The sequence below is a fragment of the Akebia trifoliata genome, chromosome 6 (assembly GCF_017979445.1).
Source record: "Akebia trifoliata isolate Shusen 1 chromosome 6, ASM1797944v1, whole genome shotgun sequence".
Classification (NCBI taxonomy): Eukaryota; Viridiplantae; Streptophyta; class Magnoliopsida; order Ranunculales; family Lardizabalaceae; genus Akebia; species Akebia trifoliata.
The window spans coordinates 25,342,685-25,354,943 of NC_141380.1; positions in this window are offsets into that span (position 1 = coordinate 25,342,685).

Below are 12,259 nucleotides of genomic sequence, written 5' to 3' on the forward strand. Positions count from 1 at the left end.
TCAGGCGAGTGCAAAAATGGGGTGTCTACAGATGCCCCTCTTTGGAAGAGGGTTCAAGAAAACTAGATAGCAAATCTATTTTGGTAGATAGTGCGATATCCGAATGTCAAAGCTAGTGACAGTTCATTTTGCAGCCTGATTTAGCAATTCGTTGGGGTGTTCAGATCCTTGAGGGTAAAGTTCTCCCCAAACTAAAAAGTTATCAGGTCCTTGAGCGTGAGCTCTCACTGACAGTATCAGATCCTTGAATTTTAGAGAATTCTCCCTGACTAAAAGTGCAAGTGTGAATGTATGTATTGTGTGAAACTAAGTAAAATCTGATCATAATCTGAGCAAAGTGAGCATAATCTGAGCAAAATTTGAATGTCTTCCTCTACCTACCCTAGGTGAACGAGTAATAAACTAATTTTTTGAAAGTCCTACTCTACCTGCCTAGGGTGAAAGAGTAATGAACTAATTTTTTTGGGAAGTTCTACTCTACCTACTCGGAGTGAAAGAGTAATGAACTAATTTTTTTTGGGAGTCCTACTCTTCCTGCCTAGGGTGAAAGAGTAATGACCTAATTTTTTTTTTTTTGGAAAGTTCTACTCTACCTACTCTGAGTGAAAGAGTAATGAACTAAGCTTTTTGAGAGTCCTACTCTACCTACCCAGGGTGAAAGAGTAATGAACTAATTATTTTGGGAAGTTCTACTCTACCTACTCGGAATGAAAGAGTAATGAGCTAATTGTTTTGGGAGTCCTACTCTACCTGCCCAGGGTGAAAGAGTAATGAACTAATTATTTTGGGAAGTTCTACTCTACCTACTCTGAGTGAAAGAGTAATGAACTAAGCTTTTTGAGAGTCCTACTCTACCTGCTCAGGGTGAAAGAATAATGAACTAATTATTTTGGGAAGTTCTACTCTACGTACTCGGAGTGAAAGAGTAATGAACTAATTGTTTTGGGAGTCCTATTCTACCTGCCCAGGGTGAAAGAGTAATGAACTAATTATTTTGGAAAGTTCTACTCTACCTACTCGGAGTGAAAGAGTAATGAACTAATTTTTTTGGGAGTCCTACTCTACCTACCTAGGGTGAAAGAGTAATGAACTAATTTTTTTTTTTGGAAGTTCTACTCTACGTACTCGGAGTGAAAGAGTAATGAACTAATTTTTTTGGGAGTCCTACTCTACCTGCCCAGGGTGAAAGAGTAATGAACTAATTTTTTTTTTTTTTGGAAGTTCTACTTTACATACTCGGAGTGAAAGAGTAATGAACTAATTGTTTTGGGAGTCCTACTCTACCTGTCCAGGGTGAAAGAGTAATGAACTAATTATTTTAGGAAACGAACGGGGGATTAACACCGCATTTGATTCTTTCTTTTGAAAAAAAAATAAAGAGTTGGATTTTATGAAGGTCCAGTCAACATTTTAACATGCTTTTAAACCTTAGGGGTTTTCAACAAATTGCTATCAAGAGGGTAACCTTTTAATTCAGAGTTTACCTTATCCTTTAGGGTTGGAATTGACCAGGTTTCAGAACCAAAATGCCCCTAGTTTGACAGGGAATATTGCACTGGGGATAATTGAACATAATTTGAAAACGAATGCCCCTAGTATAAGGGAGAAAACTGTACTCTTTAGAAAAGGAAGTGCCCTTGTTATGAAAATTTGAAATCCTTAATTACCGTAAGCGCAATAAAGGTTTAACTTTTAATTTTGACTTTTTATATTGAAGATTTTGAGTCAGGCTCAAAGAAATTGGAACAAAATATTTCTTTCTGAAATTCATCATAGAACTTGTTCTTTCTCCCCGTCGGTTCACTTAGGGACATGAAACTATTTAAATCAATCATAGACAAGATACTTATATCCCCTGAGTCTATATTTGGCTCAAACTAAAACTTGATCATTCGGACTTCTGATGTTTTTGCTCGGACTATCTTTTCAGTTTCTCAACTCAACTGAGATTTTCTTTTATTTTATTTTTTGATTGCTCTAAGTTTTGCCTAGATTGCCTTTTCAAGTTTTCAATCTAGCGAGCATACTCTAGCTTTTGCCTAGATCGCCTTTTTAGGTTTTCGATCTAGCGAGCTTACAATTTTTTCTTTTTTCCTTGCTTTGACTGTTGCCAAGGTCATCCTTTCAGATTTTTAACCTCACGAGCTTGCCTTAATTTTTGCCTAAGTTGCCCTTTTGGGTTCTCAACCTAGCAAGCTTTTTTTTTCTTCCTGTCTGAACTTTTGGAGTTGCTGTCTGATCATGCTTTGCTATCTTCCTTGACTTTTCGCACGGTACTTAGGAGGACTTTCATGAGTAAGCTTAGGACTGGGTATAAAAAGAAAGGAATCTTGAGGCTCAAAAACCCAAATGCCCCTTGTGTGGCATTTCCTTTTAAATTATTTTCTTTTTCCTTGAATTTTCTTTCCTACTTTGACAATTTTTTCTTTTGAATTTTTTTCTTTTTAGATTTTTTCTTTGTCGGGGAATCTTTTTTTTTTTTTTTTTGATGTGGTCGGGCCTGAAGTAATTTCTCAGGTTGCCTACGTACCCCAGAATTTTGGGATCAGACCAAAACGTAGTTCGAATTTTCCCTCCCCTGGGTTAGGTGATCGGGCTGAGAAAGAAAAAGGCATCATTTTTTTTTAAAGGCTGCAAAGGGCTGAGAAAGGAGATAATGAACTAGGTAGCAGAAAAATTGATTCGGCAAAAGATGACCTCCTTAAATGTAGTACCATTTGATCCGGTCAAGGTTAGTTGACTCTGGTAATTCGATTCCATCATGATCTTGAAGTCTAACAGTTTTTCCAAATAATATTTTCTTAATGATTGAATATCTCCAATTGAGTTCAAACTTTCTATGATCGAGGAAGAGTACTCAAATTTTTTTTTGGTAGTCTGATGCTTAGATCCTTGACTTATAAGTGATGAACTTTGACTTTCTTGTCAAACATGCAAGTGACTCCTCTCCATTGACAGACCCAATCTATTTATAACAATTAACTTTCATCAAGACCTTGAGATACAGGATTTTCCCTTTTAACCGGTAAGATTGCTTCCATATCATACTAGAGTGACTCTAGTAGAAGACAGTATTGAAGTATGATGTGCCCCTAGTGTGAATCGTAAGTTCTCTAACTAATCCTGGTGTGATTGACACATTTCCTTGATGATTGTTTTGAGATATTTTATTGGTTGTTTCAACCTTTCCATTAATCTAAAGATGGTAGAGAGACAATGTGATGTCGAATCTCTAACTTTGAACACAGAGTGATAACCTAAGCTTTGATGTACGACCCATTATCAGAGATCAATACTGCTTCAACTGTTTCATTAGTCTGAGAATGGTAATCTATTCTGGGAGCTCTACCATTTTGAGAAGTCTAGCACTGATACATTTTGTAAGATCTTCTTTGATCTCATTTTATCAATTCAATATCTAATCCGTGTCAGACAACACCCAAGCTTGCACCTAACATATCCTCATAGGCCCACGCGAACAAGTCTTTTGAAATTTCTGAGAACATTCATTATCCCCTTATGTTCCTATAGGGATAGGATGGTTTCTATTTGAATCTCTTTAGGAATTTATTTCTGTTCCGAGGTCAATGACCTTTGCTTTCTTGAGCCCGACTCTTATCTTCTTGTTCAGGAGAAAAATATATCCTTGAAACTAGATTATTAGTTAATTCGTTAATGCGCTCGAGGTATTCAAAAATTTTCTTTATCTAATCAAATTCAGAAGGGGCGACAGACACCTCTATAGACTTGACAAATTAACTTGACTCAGTACAAAAAGAGTAGACTCGATCGAAAGAAAATATGACATTGAAAAGTTGGACTCAAGCTAACCCAAATGACTCATGAAAACTCAAGACTATCTACAACGGACTTAATTAGGACTGAGGACTGAGATATTGCTTATAACCGGCAAGACTGAAACATTATGATCTTCAGGGAACAACTGGACGACGTTGAAAAATTTTGAGGTCATTTCTGACTGTTGACTTGATATTGACGTTTACTCTAACTGACCAGATTTACAACCCTAGCTAGACGATGGACGATTGAACTTAGATACAATGATAACCCTCAAACATCTTTGAAGATGAATTTAACCAATTTCAGTGTCACCCCCTTGATAACATTTTAAATGAACCCTGAGATTTTATTGAATTTTGTGCACCAATCCATTAAACAATTCATCTATTCAATGATTATTCTGAAGGAAAATAATTTTATTAGACTCTTGAAAATAATGTTTTTATTAAATAACAATTTTCACAATTCTGATTATTTTTTGCAATCATTTTCTTTTTAGAAAAACATATTTTGATAATTTTCTAAGGTCCATGCAAAAAATGGATTTTTGGTAAAAAACATATTTCAAAATTTTTCATGCAAAAATAGATATTTTGTAAATCATTTTTCCTTCTTTTTCATTTCTTTTGGAAAACATTTTTCCCAGAAAATATTTTCCTTTTGTAAATCATTTTCCTTCTTTGAAAATGGGTTGAAACCCGAATTTAGCAAAGAATTTGATTTTCATTTTGATTTAAATGGCTCGACCCATCATGATTGTTGGATCAAGATGGACTGGGTCATTACGAATTATTGCCAAAAATGGATTCTTTATTGGGTCGGTGCACTCATTTTAATTTCCAAAACAAAATTTTTGATCCTTGAAGACAACCATACATTCTTGATCTCATCATTCATATACATTCATCTCATTATTCACATGCATTCTGATCTCATAATTCACATACACTCCTCAATCAAAAGGTTTCATTCAATAAACAATCCGGGAACACCCACGATAAGTTCGAGTCGTGACCTACAAGAAAGGTTTCTAGACTCTAAGCTTACTACGTGCAATGCATTTTTATCTGGCCACCTTTACCCAAGCACACCAATATACCTCTCGATACGTGGTGACTTGGTTTGATATACCGTATAGGTGATAATCTAAAATCTCAACTCACTTCTCTGAAGCCAAAAATAGCCAGTTTGATCTTCAATTGAGAGGTGGCGCACCATGCTGAGCAAGGGCCCACTTAAATACCTCTCGTCTAGAATAGACGTAGTCTATCCCCCTCATACAGTAGGGTACAGCGAGGCAAGATCTCGCTTAGGCACCGGTTTTGACTAAAAAGTGCAATTGATATACTTAGATTATCTTTTATACGTATGGGTACGAATCAAGAGTTGTAGCTTTCATAAATGGTTTGGCGTCCTACGAAGGGACCGACCACGTACTAGTACTACGTTGGCAATCGGGACATGTGACTGTGTGACTCACAATAGGTCAAAGGCTCAGGTCGCTCCAGCCTGGGTGCATCAATATACCTTTCAGAGTCACCTGATCAAACGGTACTGATGTCCCAGTTTGATATACCCTAAGGTACGTGACTGGAGTTGTGATTGTCATGAATAACGTCACATCTCCGAAGAGACCGGGCCATGCATAAGTGCTCAAAACAGTAAACGTGCATGTGGTGTGTGCAAAATAAGGTGGGATGTGCCTGGGGTTTTTTCAAATAAATGGGTCCATAGGTCTAATCAAACCATTACAACATGAATATCATATGAATATTACCCACATAATTTATCACATCAAGATTAAGATCAAAGCATGCACATCAAAATATATCTATCAAGATCATGGCAAATCAATTAATGAGCATGGCATATAATAATTGATCAAACAAACATTGCAATAGGCATAACTTTTATAATTTTTAAGGTCCAATCAATGATCACTTTTGAGTGATCCAAAATAAATCGAGATTCCAATAGATGTTATATTGATGATAGAATGACAGTTGTTGAGATGAGCTCACTCTCAGGAACATTAATTGTGCTAACATTAGATAAATTCGGATTTTCTGTGAATTAGGAAAATACAATCTGAACTTGCATCGATGATATCTAAGGCTCTCGATAACGAAATTGAGTGAATTCAGATTCTAAATTAATCTACTCGATGGGATCTATGTTTTATTAAAGGTGCCCAGACCTAATTCTGACTAGAATGTTCTGTAAAAACGTTTTAACATTGTTATCCCAACCTTCATTCAGCAACAATTCCAGATTTACATATTGACCTTGCATCGATGATATCTAAGGCTCCTGATAACGAAATCGAGTGAATTCAGATTCTAAATTAATCTACTCGATGAGATCTACATTTTATTAATAGGTGCCCAGACTTAATTCTTATTAGAATGTTCTATAAAAATGTTTTAACGTTGTTATCCCAACCTTTATCATTCCATCCTTTTCATATGTCAATTTGAATCTCTCATTATTTAGGGATCATCAAAAAGTGACCCTTAATGGGACAAAAATACAATACCCAAAATTATCCACAATCAAGCCACAAAAATAAATAAATAAATAAAATAAATTGAACTAAATAAAAAAAATTAGGTCATCCTGGCAATGCTCCCATACTTGGGGTTTTTCAAGTCTGATCCTCAATAGTCCCCAGCGGAGTCGCCACTCAAAGCGCCATCGATCCGCGGGGTGCGCGAATCCGCTTTTGACCCTTGAGGTTTGGGAGTCGCCACCTAGTTATTACGGTCTAGGAACTGAACATTGACTCTAAAAGATAAAAGAAACTAATCTATGAAAAATAAGAAACTAAGTCCGGGGATCACGTTACGGAGTTGGAAGGTGTTAAGCACGAACCCCGCCCGACAAACACCGGTCTCTACTAATTTCCAAGTAGAACTACATTGCTAAAAAGACCTAATCAATAAAAAAAATAAAAATACTTACCTTTTTCGAACGCAACGATTTTCTTTTCCCTCAAATCTGATAGAATAACTTCTTGTATAGTATTCCTCGCTTCGTTCTCTCACCGGATCTGATTTCTTATCTCCAAGTTAAGGTATCTCTTTCTTAGATCTGAATTCTTCAGATTTATTTATGGGTTTCTGGGTATTTTTGAAGGACTTCTAGGTTTTTTTGAGCTAAAATCGAAGTATGGATGTTAGGTAAAGAGTTGGGACTTCAAAATTAGGGTTTATGGGAGGTTAGGGAGGCTTTTTGACCTACTTCTCTTAGGATTTATGATTTTATATGAAAATAGGGTGTGAGCACCCCTATTTATAGATTTTTTTTAGGGGTAGATTTTGATAGAGTTAGTGTTTAATTAGAGTTATGTTTTAGTTAGAATTGTTTTAGGTAGAGTTGTGTTTTAATTAGAATTGTTTTAGGTGGAGTTGTGTTTTAGTTAAAACTCTATTAGATTGAGTTATTATTTAATTAGAACTCTATTATGACTTTTGGTCTTATTTGATTGACTTTTAATATTTTGACTTTAGTCTTAATCGATTGACTTTTAATATCTTGACTTCAGTCTTGCTTAATTTACTTTAATTTTGACTTTAGTCTCACTTGATTGACTTTAATACCTTGACTTTAGTCTTGCTTGATTGACTTTAATTTTTTGGAGAACCCTCCTCTATTATATCTTTAATTCTTTGGACCCCCAAATGGAGGGGTCCTTAAAGAAATATCTCACGAACCCTCAACAATTTTGCCTGAGAACCCGATTGATTGATTTCTTTGGTTCAAATTTTTAAAATAATTTCATTAATGTTTCACTTTAATTATTTAATGTTTTATTTATTAATTCAAAAATTTTAATTATGAAAATTGTGAAATTACCGTTTTTCCCCCGGAGAGGACTTTTCGTGTTTTAAGTCGGTTTTTAATGTTCTAAGATGTTTTAGAATCGATTTTTCGTAAGAAATTCAATGTGAATGTTGGTTTGTGTCATTTATTAAATTTTTTGTGTGAAATGGTTGTGAACTTTATGAGGGGTATTTTCGTAATTTTGTCAAATTTTGTGAAAATTGGTGAAATGATTTATTTGGTTCCGATTTGTTATTTTATGTGTTCGAAAGGATTTTCCTAATCGTAACGTAGGCTCTAGGGTTGTTTTAATGTTAGGGGTATTTTGGTAATTTGGTCAATTTTTAGTGATTTTTATCGTGAAGCTTCTTTTTGGGTCTGCAAGATGATGATTTCTATGTTTCTGGAGTCGTATTTTCCTAGCGTAGCGTGGTTTCTAAGGTTTTGTCAGTTCGAGATACCTCATCCGAATTTCTGAAACATATCTGGTAACAAAATAAAGTAGTAGAATACAGATCCATCATTGGGAATCATTGCGATCGGGTTGACGAGTTGATTAATCAGGCGAGTGCAAAAATGGGGTGTCTACAATATGTAAAATTAATTAATAATTGAAGTATTATTATTTATCCATTACAAAATCATGTAATGTCGACCCATCTAAATGATCATAAACAAGCTTATCAACTTCTTTAAATTTGATGGAGACCAAAAAAAAAAGATTTTATGTCTATAATTTTTTGTGGCTTGCTTCTTTTAAATCATTGTCTTCTCTTATGGCTTTTTTTTTTTATAAGTTCTTCTTCTTCTTATGTCTTAAAAGTTGGCCTTAGTTATGGAAGTTAAAGAATGATAGAATTGCAGTTACAGAGAAGGCATGGTTTTTAAACTCGTCTGAGACCGAGATGTATAGCCCGAGTTAACAGGGCATCGAAGCTAAACGAGACCAACTCACAAAGTATTTTCAGACGACCGTGTATCGTGAAATAAACGAGTCGTCTTGGACGATATTTTCTAATATCTCAGGCAATACAAACGAGATAGCACAGAAAATGATTAACTCACGAGTTAAACGGGACGTATCGAACAAGATTTTGAAAATCTCGTTCGAGTTAACAAAGACAAACGAGTTAAAGCCTCAACCCTCTATTCTTTCACCCTCCAAATCGACTTTTTTTAATTTTATATTTTTTTGGATTCATTTTTTAATAGGAATCATTTCTGAATTTTTTCAAAATTTTTCAGATCTTTTAAATGGTTAAAAACCATTGTTTCAATGTCGAATGAGACAACTCGAACGAAAAGAAACATATCGTCCGAGTCAACTGGATATCGGAGCTGAACGAGACGAGATGTGATATCGAGTTTAAAAACCATGAGAAAAAGTGATAAATAAAAAGATGCAAATCTGAGTTGCAAGTAATAAAGATGAAGGAATGGGGAGAACATAGTACAATAGATAAGAGAACCAAACTTGCTCTCTCTCCCCCTTTCACTCTCATTAAATAAATTCAAATCAATAAAAATATCTCCTACACAACTATTGTTGATAAAAAAAACAAAAGCAATAAATATGAATTGGGTAAATATAAAAGCACCCCCACTAATTAATAAGGGCAACCCACACTATAGCCGAACTATTTTGTCTTATCTGGGTTTCTAAGTCTCGAAATGAGCTAATTTTTGGTAAGGATGATCTTTATGATGAGGATCTCATCGTCACTAAAAATAAACCAATTCCGAAACTTCTAACCCCATCAAAAGTGGTTTACAAAAAATAGATGATTTACAATTCTTGAACTTGTTTTAATAGGGTTAGAAGATTCAGAATAGGCTCATTTTTTTTAGAATGATCTCCTTGTCATAGCGATAATCCTCACCAAAAATCAACTAATTCTGAAACTTTTAGCCCATATAAGATAAAATAATTCGGCAATGGTGTGGGTTGCCCTTATTAATTTGTGGGGTGCCTTTATAATTACCCATATGAATTTCATATGGGTATGATTTGAGAATTCTTGGCAGCACCATAAGCCTATTTAGCTTCTTAGCATTAATAGTCTTTCATAATTGTGATTAGGTAGGCATCCTGAAATATTGTTTGCATCTTGAATTACTCTTGTTCACTTCCTAAAGGCTATCTAATGTTTTTTTTAGGCTAAATTTTAAATAATTATATTGAAGAAAGAAAAAATTACAAAGGGGAAGAAAACCCTTACTTTACAAAACAGATTTGAGGAAGAACAAGCCCATCCCCAGTTAGAGCCTTCCTAGTAATTAGGGGAAGGGAGAGGAAATTAAAGAAGATTTGGGTTTGTTGACAACAACCAAAATTAGCCAAAGAGTTAGCCACTACATTCTTTTCCCTCCACACATGATGGATGATTGTTGGTTCAAGAAGGTAACCTAACAAAATCAATATAGGTTACGATGAATTTGAATTTTGATAGAAATCAACAAGGTATCCAAACAAGACTCCCTTGTTGAGTTATCTTGTATTTTTTTGAAAAGATTAAAATCTAAGATGGATTTTTGTTCTTTAAATCTAATTTAGCTAGACTAAGATTTTAAAGCCTAAGTAATTTTTGACATTGGGTAGTGTGCGGGTGCCCACTTTTCTTCACTATAAGTTACCATTACTATTTCACATTGTGAATATGTATTTGGAATTTGAATCAATTATAATATTTCATAATGAAAATTTATAGATGGAGGATTGAAATAGTAAAAGTACACAAAGCTGCACATACTGAGTATGATACAGCTGTGATTACCGTCAATCACATTTTAGATATACCGAGAGAGCTTCACACTAATAGGGAGAAGATGGTCCAACCACCCCTCTTCTAGTATCAGAGCCAAAGTCCTATTCAAAGTCTGATAGTAATAGTCAAAGTTTGTCAAGGAACAATTGTTCAGTTCAAAATCGTATAAACAACTTGCCAAGGTATACCTATTTTGTAATAATTCCATATATATATATATATGCATGCTTTTTTAATTACACAAGCACATACACACATCTATTATTGTACTTGTACAATCAAAGATTGAGAACACAGGGCTCCCTTACCATGAGATCGAGAACTATGCGTTTTCCAGCTATCTATAAGTTAGCCTGACATCCTGCTTCCTGATTTTTCTTTTTGATTATACACTATTCAAAAGTCAAATTTACTATTCACTATTCACTATTTGAACTGTTTCTTCATTATTCGATTTCTTTGATTCTTATTACGATTTTGAAAGAATGTGCTAAATTTTTAGATTTATTTCTAAACTCTTTTGAAATTAAGTCCAAGGTTTCCTAATCGCACAATAAGGCTAATACTTGTTAGGTAAATCTAGCAGTAAGTTGTTGACCAGCCATTAATTAATTCAAAGTTATCTAAGAAAGACAAAAATGATGAACAAATTTTTACAAAAAACTTAAGAAAAAATTAGAAGATCATTCAAAAGACAACACAGTTCAAACAATATCTCTCAAAAATATAGAAGAGTTTATCTTTGAATATATAATCCATTCTTTCAAAAATTGGGATATCCCAAAAATCAAATCAAATGAAATATATTATCACTCTTCAACTAAATATTCATGTGATTATGTAATCAAAACTGTAGAACAGACACAAAACATTACGCAAGATGTAGAAAATATTCAAGTATTTTCTCACCAAACAATAAATCGACTTAAGCAAAAACACAAATACATCCACTTTGGATGTGTTCAAGTAACCCTCAAACCCTTACTAGGTTTGGACTCAACACTGCCTCCTTTGTCTATGTTTGCAATAAAAGACATAGAAAATTCAAAGATCAACTAATAGGAATGGTAGAAGATAGTCTTCATGATGGACCAGCTTTCTTCAACTGCCTCCCAAATTTCACCATATCTCTCACAGATCCAACAACAGCCAAAGCCTTAACCATAGGCTAAAAACAAAAGGATTTGACATGCCTAATTCCAAAAACAAGCCTTAATATATAGGATATATTACAAAGTAATGAATACCATTGTCCTTGATGTAACTTACACAGGACAAATTTCTAGAACAACCACTCTGTTCCTTATAAATTTTAAGAACAAGGTTCTAACTCCAAAACCAATCACATGGAATGAAATAGATATAGAATCTAATTGGGAAATAAAATATCCCAAGAGCCAGAACCGAAAGAAAATGAACAAGTTGAATCAATAATAGAAACACAAAACGGTTCAATACAAATAAACTTCACTAGGCAAAATATCGATTCTTATCTAGTATCAAGACCTTCAACATCTAGGCCTTCTACATCTTCTGATTCAAATCCTAAATCATTAAATAATCGAACATACAGAACTGTCCCTTCTCATATTTCTTATGCTGTATATTCAACTAATAAGAATAGAGAAACTGACTATAATCCTACAGAATCAGACTTAGGAAGTCCACCAAAACAAATCAATGTATTAACACTCGTAGAACATGAACCAGAACAATTTCAAATAGACAAATCTCTTCTGAAAGAAGATTTAATTCCTCATCCATTACGAAATTGGTTCTTCTCAAACTTCACTCAAAAGGAACAACAAACTATAAAAAAAAATTGGTTCTTAGAAATAGAAAAATCCAAAAAACACATATTCCTCTTTGAT